We start from the raw sequence: 19015 nt of genomic DNA on the forward strand, positions 1-19015 counted from the left end.
CTATTCCCTCTGCCCCCCCCCCCCCCGAGGATTTTTCTTTTGGTGAAGCCTTGCATACTCTTAGGGAGCATTTTCACTGGGAAAGCCAGAATTACTCTGATTCTAAAAAGAGGCTTAGGGATTTCTTACTCCTGCCCCAACACAGGCCTTTAGCTATCCCTCCTGTGCTAGACATTGTTGATGATGCCTTTTCGGGGTCTGTCTTGGTCCCTGACTCTCTACCTCCTGCTCCCAGAAAACCTGATAGATATTACAGGGTTCTTGATTCTCACAAGTTCCTTTTTAAAAATCCTACTGCGGATCCTGAGACCATTTCACAGGGACCCAAGGGCATTAAGGCTACTACTGCCAGAAATCCTACCCCCTCTGATAGAGATTCCAGGGCCCTGGATAGATGGGGTAAGAAGGTATACACCTCTGCAACCTTGGCCATTAGGGTTTTAAATTGTCAGTTTCATATGTTAAAGTATCAGCAGCATATTATTGGATTGCTTAAACAGAAAATAATGTTGATTCCTAACTGTGCTGAAAATAAGGATTTACAGGATTTAATGCATTCTGCTGAACAGGTTGGAAAACATACTTTGCAATGTGGCTTTGATTCACTAGAGGCATCTTGCAGGGCTGCTGTCACCGGGACTGTACTTGGAAGGCAGGCTTGGCTTAAGGAGCAATCTTTGCCAGATCATGTTAAAACTAAATTGCTAGATGCTGCCTTAAATCAGGACCACCTGTTGGCAACAAAGCAGAAGAAGTTCTTAAAAAGATGGAGGAAAAAGCTAAATCTATGCAAACTGTTAAAGATTTCCTACAAGTACAGCCTCCAAGATTTAGTAGGCATTGGCCCTCTAAGAATTGGTCCTTTCCTGCCTCTTCCAGGTCTTCAGTCCAAACCCAGAACCAGCAGAACACCCTGATTTCAGTCCCAGGGTATGCACAGGACTAAGCAGTGGGGGACTCCCACTTCCAAAACAGGGAGTAGTAAGACTGCCCCCCTATGGTAAGCTGTCTCAATGACTTAACTTTAAAACTTCCAAGCACTTCTCAACTGACTGCTCCTTTAGGGGGAAAGATTGCTCTGCAAGCAAAAAACTGGGAACTCATTACCCAGGACAAATGGGTTTTAAATATAGCTTCCCAAGGATACAGATTTCACTTCCACACGTTACCAACCCCAAACAGTTGGCCAGACTTACCCCCCCAAATCACTGGGCAGAGGCTCAAAAGCAACTACTCTCTCTCTTAAGCTTAAAGGCTATTCAGACTATACCAGAAGAGGAAAAGGGACAAGGTTTCTACTCAAGACTTTTCCTGGTACCCAGAAAAGACAACTCTTGGCATCCTATCCTGGACCTTTCTATCCTAAACACCTTTTTGGTGATTCCAAAATTCAAAAGATGCTAACTCTTCACCAGTTGCTTCCTATGCTAAGCAAGGATGCCTGTTTGGCAACACTGGATTTAAAGGAAGCCTACCTGCACATCCCAATCAGGGAATCTTGCAGAAGATACCTAAGCTTCAAAGCATGTTACAAGCACTATCAGTTCTCTGCACTGCCCTTTGGCTTATCTACTGCGCCCAGGGTATTCACAAAGTGTCTAGCTCCAGTCATTGCATTTTGCAGGAAAAGAAATATTCAAATATACCCATACCTGGACGATTGTCTAGTTCAGGCAGAAAGCCAGGACATACTTTTGAATCATCTGGCATTTGTACAAAAGGTGTTAACTTGTCTGGGGTACACCATAAATGAAAAGAAATCACATCTTGTGCCCTGTCAGCAAATTATATTCCTGGGAGCAAGCTTGAACACAGCTTCCCAGATGGTTTTCCTCACACCAGAGAAACAAATTTATTTGACAACTTACTTCAAACTAATGGCCACAAAAAACGTGATATCTGCAAGGCAAATACTGCAAGCCTTGGGCCTCCTGCATTCTACTAATTCCATGTGCAAGACTGCATATGAGGAAACTACAATGGTATCTAAAAAACCTATGGTATCAACATTCTCAGGATCTAGAAGCAATGATTCCTATCATTCCTTGCCTACAGTTAGTTACTTTGGTGGGCGTAGGCCTGCCACCAAAACAAAGGACTACCATTCACTCTACCCCCTGCTGCACAAACCCTAACAACAGATGCATCGGACTATGCATGGGGTCTCACCTGGCAGGGAAGTGCATTCAGGGCAAATAGAACCCAAGTCAAATGCACCTGCATATCAATCAAAAAGAAATGTTAGCTGTGCAGAATGCTCTGACAGCCTTCAAGGACCACATTCTTCCAGGACAATTAATGGTAAAGACGGACAACACCACTGTTATGTGGGACATAACAAGCAGGGGGGGTACCCATTCATACCCCTTCTGCAGACTAGCCATGGCTCTGTGGAACACAGCCTTGAGCTACCAAGTGCATCTACAAGCTCAGTTCCTGCCAGGAAAACTAAATACATTGACAGACAAACTAAGCAGAAATCTCATGGACCCAAATGAGTGGAAACTGGAACCAAAGACTTTCAACATGTTGATAAACAAATGGGGGAGCCCAGATATAGACCTGTTTGCCTCCCCCCAGAACTACCAATTGGACAAATTCTGCACAAGGACTCCCCACAAACAAGCTTGGAAAGTGGATGCTCTGTCCTTCAGCTGGAAAAATCTATCCGTTTATGCCTTTCCTCCTCTGCCTCTCCAAAGTACTACTAAAGATCAAACGGGACAAACCAAGGACAATATTGATTGCACCAGACTGGCCACGCCAACAGTGGTACCCCCTCTTGTGCAGTGTGTCACTGCTGTTTCCATGGCACCTGCCTCAGACCCCTACCCTGCTGTCACAGCAGGAGAGCCAGATTCTGCACCCTCAGCTTCAAACCCTGAACCTGGCAGCCTGGCTAATTACCTAATCTCTCTGTTACCATCCCTCAGTAAACAAGTGTTGGATGTCATTTTGGAGGCAAGGAGGCCTAGTACTAGAACATCTTATACTGAAAAATGGAAAAGATTCTATGCCTGGAACCAAACTCAAGGGATGGGCACAGCAGTGCCCAATTTACCTCAGATTCCTCAATATTTAACTGAGATGCTTCACAAGGGCCTTTCTTTTTCCTCCATCAAAATTCATGCCTCAGCCATTTCAGCTCATTCCAACACAGAACCACCACTCTTCTCTTATCCACTGCTCAAGCAGTTCCTCAGAGGGGCCAAAAACTTAAGACCACCCAGGAGAGCCCCAACTCCAGCCTGGGACCTTAACTTTGTATTGGAAAAACTCACTCTTTCTCCTTTTGAGCCAGCTGCAAGTGCGGAGTTAAAATTCCTTTCTTGGAAAGCAGCCTTCCTTTTAGCAATCACTTCAGCAAGAAGGGTGTCTGAATTCCAGGCCCTTATGGCAGTGGAGCCTTTCATCATCTTTCATGCAGAAAGGGTGTCCCTCAGGACCAATCCCTCCTTCATGCCCAAGGTAGTATCCAGTGTGGCTCTTGATCAGTACATTCATTTGCCAACCTTTTTTTCTAATCCACAGAAAAAAGGGGAACGGATGCTGCACTCAGATGTGCACAGACAACTTAGATTTTACTTGGACAGGACTAAACCTCAAAGGAAATCTGAACAACTGCTGGTGGCATTCGCTGCAGGGACAGAGGGGAAGGCTATTTCAAAGCAAACCATTTCTAAATTGATAGGCCATTGCATTCATTTCTACTATAAGCACCATGGAAAACCTATCCCACAGGGGATTAGACCACATTCAACCAGTTCCGCATCTACCTCTACAGCCTTTCTCAGAGGTGTCCCTACCAGAGACATCCTAGAAACTGTTACCTGGAGTTCTGTGCTTACTTTCACCAAGCATTACCATTTACCAATTTTCTCTAAATCCAGAGCTGCCTTTGCCACTGCAGTCTTGCAGGGCCTTATAGCTAGTCTTAATGCTACCTAAATTCCTCCTCCCATCCTTAGCTTTGGGAATCTACCCAAATGTGATGACTGCAACAGTGAGACACGAAGAACATAGTACAGTTGTGTACACTTACCATAAATGTAGATGTTCGAGTGTATTCACCGTTGCAGTCCTGGTTACTCTCCCTCCAGCCCCCTGACTTCTTTTGGCTATACCTCTTTTCTCCTTTACCATGCTTAAAAGCTTTTTGGTGTATTTGCTTATATATAATTGCTCCCCATTAGGGGTGCACCTGACATGTAATGGCATTGGCTGCATGCTTTGAACCCCTGACTACCTGACGTCACGAGAGATGAGACAGTAACCGACGCAGGACCCAAGACTGATAATCAGGCCGACTGAGGGCTACTGCAAGCAGATAACCCAAATCTGATGACTGCAACAATGAATGCACTCGAACATCTTCATTTATGGTAAGTGTACACAACTGTACTTTTCCAATGAGGGCAGGGTGTCCCTTCATTTGCCTACTTTTTTCCTTTCAAGGCAGTCTGCTAGTGAGGTGGTTTTGCATAGGCAACTCAGATATTGTCTGTATAAGAAGCTTTCTGTAAATCTGAACAGCTTTTTGTTTCTTTTCATCCGAGGTCTTTAGGTTTGGCTGTTTCCAGGCAAACCATTTCTTCTTGGATATCCTTTTCATAGGAAGAGCCTAAGTTTTTCTGTTAAGGCTCATTCTCCGAGGGCTTTGGCTTATTTTGGTGCTTATTTCAAGAGTTTGGATACTAATTCTATTCTTCAGGCTGCTACCTGGACTTCTGTGCATACCTTTACCAAGCACTGTAAGTTGGATATGATTTCTAGGGCCAGAGCTGGTTTTGCTAGGGACATTCCATGGCTTCCTAGAAGGCTCTGTGATGGTCCTTCTCCTCCCAGTCTTCTTCCTGAAGTATTGTACTGTCCTTATTGTAAGGAATACTGCAACAGTGAAATGGAAGGACATAGTACAGTTATGTAAAATCTTACCATAACAGTAGATGTCCTTCTCTTCACTGTTGCAGTATTCCCTCCCTCACTCCTCCCTCTGGTCCTATTTCCTTCTGTATGTACTTGTTACCTACTAGTATCTTTGGACTATCATTCCTACTGAGGCTTTTCAGATGTGCGTGTTTCACTGTTGAAGTCATCACATTTGGGTTATCCCTGCCAGGGTAGCCCTTGGCTGGGCCGAATACCAGAGACTTAGTGCTTCTGGGTCGGTTGCTGTCACTTGAGGACTGACGTCGGGTCATCAGTAGTATAAAGGAAGGCAGCTGACGCCATTACATTAGGCTTTATTGCCATGGAGCCCGAAGCAGAAGCAGTTCGCACGAGTGCCAGTCGGCCACTACCTGAGTTTACATTTCCGAATTGAAGTTGAAGTCTTCTAAAGCTAAGTACCTCGTTGGGGATCCGTTTTTCTTGCACTAACCGATGTCAAAAAAAGTTAATAATTGTCTCACCTGTGGAAAGCAAATACCACACCGAGACTTCCACTTTTACTGCGTCACTTGTCTAGGCCCAGACAACGACATCCCCCTTTGTCCTTTCTGTGCTTTGTTCAACGCCAGAACTATCCGACGTCGGGCCCTTATTGTAGCCAGATATTTTCTTTTACAGTCCTCGAATTTCGATATGGCTTCGGTAAGCCATCTGACAGCAGATCTTCCACAAAAACATAAAGATAAAGACCGAGACAAGACTGCACAGCTCCAAACCTACCGATGGCACTTCTGTTAAGCTAGTCATCAGTTCTCTAGTACTCAGTGAGGTGTTTTCGCAGCCCCTGATGCCCACTTCAGTTGATTTTCAGGCCGCTACTGAGACCCTTTCTGAGTCTGGTATGCCGCAAAACTCTTCTCCCTCTAAGGATCCTGTGGTCGTCTCTACCTTGGATGGGTCCAGAGCTGCTGAGCAGGCACCGGCTTCCGAGGAAGTCCTTCACATCACCGAATCTCGACACAAACCAATGTCTTCTTTCATGACTACCGTTCTTTCGAAAACAACTGGGTTCCTTAGGCCCAGGGTTCGAACCACACCCTAGAAACCGACTACCCATTGTCAGGTGCCTGCTTCTTTGCCTCAGTCTCAAATGCTTAAAATGGCAGAAGACCTTATGCTGATTAGGGAAGCCAAGCCACCCCCTCAAAAGTAGTTTTGTCTGAACAAGAGTCAGATGAATTTGATGCATCTAACTGTGAAGACATGCAACCCCTCTTAACTTATGAGGATTCTGATGCAGAGGAATCCATTCCTTCAGCCTCTGCCCCAGAGGATTTTTCCTTTGGGGAAACCCTTCATACTTTAAGGGAGCATTTCCAGTGGGAGACTCAGGACTGCCCTCAGTCTAAAAAGAGATTTAGAGAATTCCTAGATCTTCCACAACACAGACCCTTGGCCATCCCCCCCAGTCCTGGATGTGGTGGATGATGTTTTCCTTGAATCCAGCTTGACTCCTGATGCCCTACCTCCTGCTCACAGAAAACCAGACAAGTACTACAAAGTCCCTGACTCACACAAATATCTTTTTAAAAATCCAACAGCTGACTCTTAGGTCATTTCTCAAGGGCCAAAAGGGATTAAAGCAACCTCTGTTAAGAATCCCACCCCCTCAGACAGATTCCAGAGCATTGGACAGATGGGGTAAAAAAGTATACACCTTAGCTACTCTTGCTTTCAGGGCACTAAATTGTCAGTTCCATATGCTTAAATATCAGCAACATACCTTGGAACTCCTTAAACAAAAAAATGTCTTCCTTTCCTGCTTGGGCAGAATCTAAAGATTTACAAGACTTGGTGCATTCTGCAAATCAAGTAACTAAACACACTTTGCACTGTGGTTTTGATGCCCTAGAAGCTTCTTGCAGGGCAGCAGTCACTGGATCTGTCATTAGAAGACATGCATGGCTTAAGGAACAACAACTGCCAGACCATGTCAAATCTAAATTGTTGGATGTCCCCTTGCACAAAGATAGCTTATTTGGCACTAAGACAGAAGAGGTCTTAAAAAAAGATGGAAGAAGAAGCAAAATCTGTGCAAACAGTTAAAGATTTCTTACAGGTCCAGCCCCCTAGGTTCAGCAGGCATTGTCCTTCCAAGCACTGATCCTTTGCTGCTTTGAGTAGACAGGCCCAGCCTAGGCCCCGTGGAAACAGACACCCCAGACAGCAGCCCCAGGGAATGCAGAGATCTAAGCAGTGGACTACCTCCACTTCCAAACCAGGGGATTCTAAGCCTCCCCCTTATGATAAGAACTCACAATGACTCGTCTCCTCCTGACCTCCCCTCTGTCCACCTTCACTTACCCCTAGGAGGAAAACTCTCCCTTCACTCAAGCACCTGGGCCACCATTACCAAGGACCAATGGGTTCTGAACATTGTGTCTCAGGGTTACAAATACTCCTTACACACCCTTCCAGCCCCAAAAGGGTTCCCAGATCTACCCACCAAATCAGTGGGCAGAGGTTCAAAAGCAAATCCATTCCCTTCTCTCTTTGAGGGCAGTAGAGGACGTTCCTGCAAAACAGATTGGCCAAGCCTTCTACTCCAGACTTTTTTTGGTGCCCAGAAAAGAGGGCACTTGGCGTACCATCCTCTGTCTATCCATTCTAAACACCTTCCTGGTGATCCCAAAATTCAAAATGCTCACCCTCCAGCAGCTGCTACCCATGCTGTCCAAGGACGCTTGGCTAGCCATCCTACATCTAAAAGAGGCCTACCTCCACATTCCTATCAGGAAATCATGTAGGAAATATCTCTGCTTCAGGGCAGGATCTCAACACTTTCAGTTCTCTGTGCTTCCCTGTGGCTTTTCTACTGCTCCAAGAGTTTTCACAAAATGTCTGGTCCGGCCATTGCCTTTTGCAGACAAAGAAATATTTAAATTTACCCCTACTTAGACGACTGCCTTATTCAGGCAGACAGCCAGGAAAAGCTGCTCAAGCACCTGGCCTTTGTAAAGACCCTACTAACCTCCTTAGGGTACACAATCAACGATAAGAAATCAAAATAGGTGCCCACCCAAAGGATTATCTTCCTGGGAGCAAGTCTGGACACAGCATCCCAGATGGCATACCTTACACCAGAGAAACAAATTTTCCTGACAGCCTATTTCTGTCAACTGAGCACCAGGCTCCTTCTTTCCGCAAGGAAAATCCTGCAAGCTCTGGGGTTCGTGGCATCTTGCATACTCCTCATTCCATATGCCAGACTGCATATGCGGAAAAGTCAATGGTACCTAAATAGTCTTTGGTGTCAACCCTCTCAAGACCTGGAAACTCTTCTACCTATAATTCCTTGCCTCAGAAAGGAATTTCTTTAGTGGGCAACAGCATGCTCCCACAACAAGGGATTGCCCTTCTCCCCATTCCCCGCCGCCCAGACCCTCATCACAGATGCATCAGACTACACTTGGGGTGCACACCTGGACAGCTGTTGCATACAGGGCCAATGGAGCCCACAGCAAGTTCCCCCTGTACATCAGTCAAAAAGAGATGATGGCTGCGCAGCACTCCTTCATAGCTTTCAAACCCCTTTTCTCTCCAGGGGTTCTCCTGATCAAAACAGGCAACACCACTGTGATGTGGTACATAAACAACCAGGGAGGGACTCACTCCTACCCTCTATGCAGGCTGGCCATGACCCTTTGGCTCGCAATGTCTTCCATGCAACTACACCTGTTAGCACAGTATCTACCAGACTCTCTCAGTTCCGTGCCAGACCAATTAAGCAGAAACCTTCTGGACCCACACGAGTGGCAGCTCAACAGAAGTACCTTCACCCTAATAACTCAGAAACGGAGAACCCCGAAGGTCGACCTCTTTGCCTCCCACACCAACCATCAGCTCAGCAAGTTCTACACCAGGGAGCATCACTGCATGGCTTGGAAAGTGGATGCCCTGTCCTTCCCCTGGGTCAACCTCTCGGTCCATGCCTTTCCTCCCCTAACTGTCATCCCCAGGGTACAGCTGAAAATAAGGGAGGAAAAATCAAGGACCATTCTCATAGCTCCAGACTGGCCCAGACAACACTGGAACCCCTTGCTACGCAGCCTGTCCCCGTTGCCTCCATGGCATCTCCCCCAGATTACAAACCTCCGAACCCAGAGGGAAGGGGAATTCATGCATCCCCAATGGAAGACACTCAATTTAGCAGCTTGGCGTATTCCCTAACCCTGAACCAATCTGCTATCTTCAGTAAACAGGTTCTGGATGTTCTCCATGAGGCCAGATGCCCCAACACCAGAAAGTCTTATGCAGATAAATGGAAAAGGTTCTGCATCTGGATCCAGGCTAAGGGGACCAATACGACACAGCCCGCCATCCCTCTCATCCTGGATTACTTAGCTGACCTACTGCACAGTGGTCTCTTTTTCTCCTCTATAAAAATTCATGCCTCTGCTATTTCTGCTCATTTTCCCAATAAGCAGCCTCTCTTCTCACACCCTTTGTTCAAACAGTTCCTCAGAGGAGCTAGCAACCTGAGGCCCTCCAGAAGGGCACCAACACCAGTTTGGGACCTTAACTTTGTCTTAGAAAAGCTCACCCTGCCTTCTTTCGAACCAACTTCTTCTGCAGAGCTAAAATTTCTCTTCTGGAAGACAAAATTCCTTCTGGCTATCACTTAAGCCAGAAGAATCTTTGAGCTGCAAGCACTCATGGCTGTGGAACCCTTCATCATCTTCCATGCAGACTGGGTGTCCCTCAGAACTAACCCATCCTTCATGCCCAAGGTGGTGTCCATTGTGGCTCTCAACCAATCCATTCATTTGCCCATCTTCTTTCCTAATCCCCAGAATAAGGGGGAAAGGATTCTTCACTCTCTGGGTGTGCACAGACAGCTCAGATACTATATTGACAGGACTAAATCCTTCAAGAAAATCTGATCATTTGCTGGTTAGCTTTGCTACAGGGGCAGAAAGCAAAGCCATCTCCAAGCAAGCCATTTCCAAATGGATAGCACACTGCATCCATTGCTGCTACAAACAGCATGGTAAGCCTCCCCCCAGGGGGTCAGGGCACACTCCACCAGAGCAGTCTCCACCTCTGCAGCTTTCCTCAGAAGAGTCCCCACCAGGAACATCCTGGAAGCTTCCACCTGGACACCTGTTCACAATTTTACCAAGCATTACCACCTGTCTGTCTTCTCCAAATCCAGGGCAGGGTTTGCCTCTGCAGTCTTGCAGGGCATCCTAGCCAGCCCCTAGCTTCCTTGACTGCCTATACCCATTTCCTCAGCTTTGGGAATCTACCCAAATGTGATGACTGCAACAGTGAAACATGAGGAACATAATACAGATGTTCTTCATGTTTCACTGTTGCAGTCATCACATTTGGGTTATCTGCCTGCAGGTAGCCCTCAGTCGGCCTGAATACCAGAGTCTTGGGATTTCTGCATCAGATGCTGTCGCTTTTTCCATGACGTCAGGGGTATAAAACATGCAGTCGATGCCATTACATCAGTTTTTCTTGCCGTGCAGTGTCCGAAGCAGAAGCAGTTTGCGAGTGCTGGTCGGCCACCTCCTGAAATTTTCGTTTTTCAAGTTTTAGACCTGAAGTCTTCTAAAAGATAAGTAGCCCATTGGGGATCTTTTTGTCTTGCTCTAACTGATGTCAGAAAAAGTTAATAATTGTCTTGCCTGTGGAAAGCAAATACTTCACAGAGATTTTCATTCTTACTACATCACCTCTTTAGACCCAAACCACGACGTTCCTCGCTGTCAGTTTTGTGCCTTGTTCAACGCCTGAACTATTAGTCGTCGGACTATTTTTGTCACTAAATTCTTTCGCTCTCGTTCTCCATATTCCAAAATGACTGATAAGCCATCCGACTACCGATCTTCCGAAAAAACATAATGATAAAGACAGAGACAGACCGCATAGGTCCAAAACTGCCAGTGACGCTTTCATTAAGCTAGTCTATCTCTTCCTTGGATGGGTCAGGAGCCGCTGTGCAGGCACCGGCTTCTGAGGGTGTATTCAGGCCTTCTGATTTTCATATTAATCCGACGACTTTGTTTCAAACCAAAAATACCGAATTTCTCAGGCCCAGAGTTCACACTACTCCTAGGAAACCGGTGACCAAAGCGCATTCTTAGGCCCACGTGCCTCAGAAACAAATGCTTAGAATGGCTGAAGATCTTATTACTTTAATTAGGGGAACCCAGCCTTCCCCCTCAAAAAGACCAAAAACTGATTTGCCTTCTGATTCTTCAGATCATGAGCCAGTTGACTGATCCTTCTGATTACCAGGACATATCCTTATCTACCTATGAGGATTCTGATGCAGAGGATTCCATTCCCTCTGCTTCCCCACCAGAAGATTTTTCCTTTGGTGAAGCCCTGCATACCCTTAGAGAGCATTTCCGCTGGGAGTGCCAGGACTACCCACAGTCCAAAAAGAGACTCGGGAATTTTTAAACTTGCCTCAGCACAGGCCTCTAGCCATCCCTCCTGTTCTGGAAATTGTAGATGATGTCTTCTTGGAATCCAGCCTTACCCCTGATACTTTGCCTCCAGCTCCCAGGAAACCTGACTTGTACTACAGAGTATTTGACTCCCACAAATTCCTCTTTAAGAATCCTACTGCGGATCCAGAGACCATTTCCCAGGGACCTAAAGGCATTAAGGCTATAGCAGCCAAAAACCCTACCCCTTCAGACAGGGACTCTAGGGCTTTAGACAGATGCGGTAAGAAGGTATACACCTCTGCTACTCTTGCCATCAGGGCTTTAAATTGCCAGTTTCATATGTTAAAATATCAGCAACATATTATGGAGCTAATTAAACAGAAAAGGATGTTGATTCCTGATTGTGCAGAACATAAAGATTTACAAGAGTTAATGCGTTCTGCTAACCAAGTTGGAAAACATACTTTGCAATGTGGTTTTGATGCCTTAGAAGCAGGGCTGCTGTCACTGGATCTGTTCTTAGAAGGCATGCTTGGCTTAAGAAACAAATTTTGCCAGACCATGTCAAAGAAAAATTACTAGATGCACCATTAAACCAAGAATGCCTGTTTGGCAATAATGCAGACGAGGTCCTCAAAAAGGTGGAGGAAAAAGCTAAATCTATGCAAATTGTTAAAGATTTCCTAGAGGTACAGCCACCTAGATTTAGTAGGCATTGGTCTTCCAAAAACTGGTCCTTTCCAGTCCCTCCCAGACCTTCTCAGTCCAAACCCAGGGGCAGCAGACCACCAAGTCTCAGGGTATGCACAGATCTTAGCAATGGAGTGCTCCCACCACTAAAACAGGGAGTAGTAAGCCACCATCCTATGGTAAAATCTCACAATGATTTATCCTTAACCCTTCCAAGCCTTACCCAAGTACTTGCACCCTTAGGAGGAATACTTGCCCTGCATGCAAAAAACTGGAATACATCACTCAGGATAGATGGCTCTTGAACATTGTATCCCAGAGATACAGATTCTACTTCCACTCACTGCCAACCCCAAGAGGATGACCAGACCTCCCCCCAAACCAGTGGGCAGAGGCTCAAAAGCAAGTACTTTTTCTTCTCGGTATCAAGGCTATTCAACCTGTCCCAGCAGAGCAAAGGGGACAAGGTTTTTACTCCAGACTGTTTCTGGTACCCAGAAAAGAAAACACTTGGCGCCCTATTCTGGATCTGTCTATTCACAACACCTTCCTGGTGGTTATAAGGTTCAGAATGCTTACTCTCCAACAGCTGCTTCCTATGCTAGCCAAAGACCCCTGGCTAGCAACCCTAGACTTAAAAGAAGCTCGTCTGCACATCTCCATAAGGGAATCTTGCAGGAAATATCTACATTTCAGAGCAGGCTCTATGCGCTGTCAGTTCTCTGCACTTCCCTTTGGCTTATCTACTGCACCCAGGGTATTCACAAAATGCCTAGCTCCAGCCATTGCATATTGCAGGCAGAGAAAAATTCAAATTTACCCATACTTGGATGATTGCCTGATTCAGGCAGACAGTCAGGAATTGCTACTACAGCACCTGACATTTGTAAAGAGACTTCTAACTTCACTGGGGTACACCATCAACGAAAAGAAAAGACATCTGGTACCCAGCCAACAGATTGTATTCCTGGGAGCAAGCTTGAACACAATTTCCCAAATGGCATTCCTCACTCCAGAAAAACAAATGTATTTGACAAACTACTTCAAAATACTGGCCACCAAAACCCAGCTATCTGCAAGGAAAATACTGCAAGCCCTAGGGTTCATAGCCTCTTGCATTCTACTAATTCCATATGCAAGACTGCATATGAGGAAACTTCAGTGGTACTTAAGTCTCTAGTGTCAACTTTCTCAGGACCTGGAAACAATGATTCCTATCATTAATTGCCTACAGTTAGAGTTTCTCTGGTGGGCAGAGGCCTGCTACCACAACAAGGTACTCTTTCACTCAACCCCCTGCCACCCAAACCCTAATAACAGACTCATTAGACTATGCATGGGGGGCTCACATGGCAGGACAATGCATTCAAGGCAAATGGAGCCCAAAGCAAATGCACCTGCATATCAATCAAAAAGAAATTATAGCTGTACAGAATGCTCTGACAGCCTTCCAGTGCCTTATTCTTCCAGGACAACTATTGATAAAGACAGACAACACCACAGTTATGTGGTACATAAAGAAGCAGGAGGGAACCCATTCCTACCCACTCTGCAGATTAGCCATGGCTCTGTGGAACACAGCCTTGAGCAATCAAGTGCACCTGCAAGTTCAATTCCTGGCAGGCAAACTAAATTCACTTGCAGACGACTTAAGCAGAAATCTAATGGACCCACACAAGTGGAATCTGGAACCCAAAATATTCAAGCTTCTGATCCACAGGTGGGAGGCACCAGAGGTGGACCTCTTTGCTTCCCCTCAGAACTATCAATTGAGCAAGTATTGCACAAGAATTACCCACAGCCAAGCATGGAAAGTGGATGGCCGTGTCCTTCACATGGTAAAAAATCTCAATCTATGCCTTTCCCCTTCTGCCCCTCTTCTCGAAGATTCTACTAAAGATCAAACAGGACAAGCCAAGGACAATCCTGATTGCACCAGACTGGTCACGCCAGCATTGGTACCCACTTTTACGCAGTCTGACAGTAGTGTCACCATAGCACCGGCCTCAGACCCCTTCCCTGCTCTCCCAGCAGGAGGCACAGATTTTGCATCCTCAGCTACAGACCCTAAACCTAGCAGCCTGGCTCTTCCACTGAACTCATCACCAGCAACCCTCAGTAAACAGGTGCTGGATGTCATCCTTGAGGCAAGGAGGCTTAGTACTAGAAAATCCTATTCGGAAAAGTGGAAAAGATACTGTTCTTGGAGCCATTCTCAGGGAATGGAAACAACTGTTGCAAGTGCTGGTCGGCCGATTCCTGAAATTTTCGTTTTCAAGTTTCAGAACCGAAGTCTTTCCCCATTAGGGAAACTTTTTCTTGCTCCTTACCGATGTCAGTAAAAGTTAATAATTGCATTACTTGTGGAAAGCAAATACCTCATCAAAGATTTTCATTTGTACTGTATTCCTTGCCTAGGCCCTAACCACGACGTACCTTGCTGTCGGTTTTGTGCTTTATTTAATCAGCGCACTATCCATCATCAGTATATTTTTGCCTCTAAATATTTTGGTTCCTGGTTTAATTATCCAGAAATGTCGTCGGTTAGCCATCTGACCACCAGGATTCTGAAATAACGCAAAGATAAAGACAGAGACAGGCCGCTGAGGTCCAAAACTGCCAACGACGCTTCTCCTAAGCCATTCGCCAGTTTGCCGGTACTCAGTGAGGCGCTTTCGCAGCCCCTGATACCTGCTACTTCCGATTCGCAGGCCTCTACTGAGACCCATTCGGAGTCCGGTATGCCGCGAGATACTTCAACTATGGAACCCACGGATGTCTCTACCTTGGATGGGTCCGGAGCCACTGTGCAGGCACCGGCTTCTGAGGGTGTTTTCAGGCCTACAGACTTGCATATTAAATCGACACCTCCTTCTTTACTATGGCCTAAATCTCGATCCATGTCTAAAAAACCGATGCCCAGCCCACATGCTCAGGCCCCTATGCCTAAAAAACAAATGATTAAAATGGCTGAAGATCTAATAACTCTAATTAGGGGTAGTCAACCCCCCCCTCCCCCAAGAGGCCTAGGGCTGAGCTTGATTATGAATCTTCTGATCAGGATACTGACTCTTCTGATGACCTGGATTTGTCCATACCTACTTATGAGGATTCTGATGCAGAGGATTCTATTCCCTCTGCTTCCCCTCCTGAGGATTTTTCTTTTGGGGAAACTTTACATACTTTAAGGGAGCATTTCCACTGGGAAAGCGAGGAATGTTCTGATTCAAAAAAGAGGCTTAGGGATTTCCTTCTTCTACCTCAGCATAGGCCTTTGGCTATACCTCCTTGATGATGTGTTCTTGGAATCCAGTTTGGCCCCTGATTCCCTGCCTCCTAGTAAACCTGACAGATACTACAGGGTTCCTGAGTTCCACAAGTTCCTTTTCAAAAATCCTGTTGCAGATACAGAGACTATTTCTCAGGGGCCCAAGGGCATTAAGGCTTCTACTGCTAAAAATCCTACCCCTTCTGATAGAGATTCCAGGGCGCTGGATAGATGGGGTAAAAAGGTTTGCACTTCTGCAACCTTGGCAATCAGAGCTCTAAACTGTCAATTTCATATGTTAAAATATCAACAACATATTATTGGACTGCTTAAACAGAAAATTATGTTGAGACCTGACTGTGTGGAAAATAAAGATTTACAGGACTTAATGCATTCGGCAGAACAAGTTGGAAAACATACTTTGCAATGTGGTTTTGATTCTTTAGAGGCCTCTTGCAGGGCTGCTGTTACTGGGTCTGTGCTTAGAAGGCATGCTTGGCTTAAGGAGCAATCTTTGCCTGATTATGTTAAAGCTAAATTGTTGGATGCTCTTTTAAATCAGGACCGCCTGTTTGGCAACAAGGCTGAAGAAGTTCTTAAAAAGATGGAAGATAAAGCTAAATCTATCCAAACTGTTAAAGATTTTTTACAAGTGCAACCTCCGAGATTTAGTAGGCTCTGGCCTACTAAGAATTGGTCCTTTCCAGTCCCTTCCAGATCCTCACAAGCCAAACCCAGACACAGCAAAAAAACAGTCCCAGGGGACTCTCAGAACTAAGCAGTGGGGGGCCTCCACTTCCAAATCTGGAAATAACAAGACACCCTCCTATGGTAAACAGTCTCAATGACTTCCTTTTAAAATTCCCAAGCACTTATCTTTTGACTGCCCCCTTTGGGGGGAAAGATTGCTCTTCATGCAAAGAACTGGGAACTCATAACCAAGGACAAATGGGTTTTAAATGTAGTATCCCAGGGATACAGATTTCATTTCTACACATTGCCAACACCCAATGGGTGGGCAGAGGCTCAAAAACAAGTACTGTCCCTCTTAAGCATAGGGGCTATTCAACTGGTGCCAGAAGAGGAAAAGGGACAAGGTTTCTACTCCAGACTTTTCCTGGTACCCAAAAAACACAAATATCATGGCATCCAATCCTGGACCTGTCTACTCTAAACACCTTTCTAGATATTCCAAAATTCAAGATGCTGACTCTTCAACAATTACTTCCTATGCTAGGCAAAGACGCCTGGTTGGCAACACTATATTTAAAAGAAGCATACCTGCACATCCCAATCAGGGAATCTTGCAGACGATACCTCTGCTTCAAAGCAGGCTACACACATTATCAGTTCTCTGCACTGCCCTTTGGCTTGTCTACTGCGCTCAGGGTATTCACAAAGTGCCTGGCTCCAGTTATTGCATTTTGCAGGCAAAGTAGTATTCAAATATACCTATACCTGGGCAATTGTCTAATTCAGGCAGAAAACCAGGGCATACGTGTAAATCATCTGGTGTTTGTAAAAAGGGTTCTAACTTGTCTGGGGTACACCATAAACGAAAAGAAATCACAACTGGTACCCCGTCAACAAATTACATTCCTGGGTGCAAGCTTAAATACAACTGCCCAGATGGCTTAACTCATGCCAGAAAAGCAAATTAATTTGGTAACCTACTTCAAACAAGTGGCCAAAAAAAACCCCTGCTATCTGCAAGACCAATACTGCAAGTCTTGGGGTTCATGGCCTCCTGCATTCTTCTAATTCCATATGCAAGACTGCATATGAGGAAACTACAGTGGTATCTAAAAAGTCTATTGAGTCAACATTCTCACAGCCTGGAAACAATGATTCCTATCATACCTTGCCTACGTCTGGAGTTCCTCTGGTGGGCAGAGGCCTGCCACCAAAGCAAGGGACTACCATTCACACTACCCCCTGCTGCCCAAACCCTAACTACAGATGCGTCAGACTAAGCATAGGGGGCTCACTTGGCAGGGAAGTGAGTTCAGGGCAAATGGAACCCAAATCAAATGCACCTATATATCCATCAAAAAGAAATGTTAGTTGTACAGAATCCTCTGACAGCCTTCAAGGACTACATTCTTCCAGGACAACTAATGGTAAAGACAGGTAACACCATGGTTATGTGGTACATAAACAAGCAGGGAGGTACACATTCCTACCCCCTCTGCAGACTAGCCATGGCATTGTGGAACACAGCCTTGAGCTACCAAGTGCACCTACAAGCTCAATTCCTGCCAGGAAAATTGAATACACTGGCAGACTGACTAAGCAGAAACCTCATGGACCCACACGAGTGGAAACTGGAACCAAGGATTTTCAACATGTTGACAAGCAAATGGGGGAGCCCAGACATAGATCTATTTGCCTCCCCCCAAAACTACCAGTTGGACACGTTTTGCACAGGGATTCCCCACAAACAAGCCAGGAAAGTGGATGCTCTGTCCTTCAGCTGGAAAAACCTATCAGTCTACGCCTTCCCCATGCTGCCTCTGCTCTCCAAAGTTCTACTAAAAGGCAAACAGGACAAACCAAGGATGATCTTGATTGCTCCAGACTGGCCGCACCAACACTGGTTACCCCCTCCTGCGCAGTGTGTCGCAGTTATCTCCATGGCACCTGCCTCAGACTCCTTCCCTGCTGTCTCAGCAGGAGAACCGAATTCTGCACCCTCAGCTTCCAACATTGAACCTTGCAGCCTGGCTAATCACTTAAATTCACCCCCTATCATCCCTCAGCAAACCTGTGATGGATGTCATCTTAGAGGCAAGGAGACCTAGTACTAGAAAATCTTATGCTGAAAAATGGAAAAGATTCTCTGCCTGGAACCAGTCTAAAGGGATGAGCACAGCGGCGCCCAATTTACCTCAGATTTTGCAATACTTAACTGAGATGCTTCACAAGGGCCTGTCCTTTTCTTCCATTAAAATCCATGCCTCAGCCATTTCAGTTCATTATAACACAGAGCCTCCTCTCTTCTCTCATCCTCTGCTTAAGCAGTACAGTACTCAGAGGGGCCAAAAACTTGAGACCACCCAGGAGAGCTCCAGCCTCTGCCTGGGACCTTAACTTTGTATTGGAGAAACACACTCTACCTCCTTTCGAGCCAGCTGCTACTGCAGACTTAAAATTTCTTTCTTGGAAAACAGCTTTCCTTTTAGCAATCACTTCAGCTAGAAGGATATCTGAATTACAGGCTCTGATGGCAGTGGAACCTTTCATCATCTTTCATGCAGACAGGGTGTCACTCAGGACCAATCCATCCTTTATGCCCAAGGTGGTATCCAGTACAGCTCTTAATCAGTGCATTCATTTGCCAACCTTCTTTCCCAATCCACAGAACAAAGGGGAACGGATTCTACATTCCTTGTGTGTGCACAGACAACTTAGATTCTATTTGGACAGGACTAAACCTTGAAGAAAATCGGAACAACTGCTGATAGCATTTGCTGCAGGGGCAGAGGGGAAGGCTATGTAAAAACAAACCATTTCTAAATGGATAAGCCATTGCATTCATTTCTGCTATAAGCACCATGGAAAACCTATCCCCCAGGGATCAGATCTCACTCCACCAGGGCTGCATCTACATCTGCAGCCTTTCTCAGAGGTGTTCCTACCAGGGACATCCTAGAAGCTGCTACTTGGAGTTCTGTACATATTTTCACCAAACATTATCATT

The 19015-nt window shown here is 45.7% G+C and overlaps 1 protein-coding gene across 4 annotated transcripts in view; it reads left to right on the forward strand.

Moving 5' to 3' along the window:
* ZMIZ1 (zinc finger MIZ-type containing 1) overlaps positions 1-19015 on the forward strand; it is a 2170450-nt gene that overhangs the window by 676228 nt on the left and 1475207 nt on the right. The window lies entirely within an intron of this gene.

The sequence above is a fragment of the Protopterus annectens genome, chromosome 14.part0 (assembly GCF_019279795.1).
Source record: "Protopterus annectens isolate FY-2018-M chromosome 14.part0, PAN1.0, whole genome shotgun sequence".
NCBI classification, from domain to species: domain Eukaryota; kingdom Metazoa; phylum Chordata; order Ceratodontiformes; family Protopteridae; genus Protopterus; species Protopterus annectens.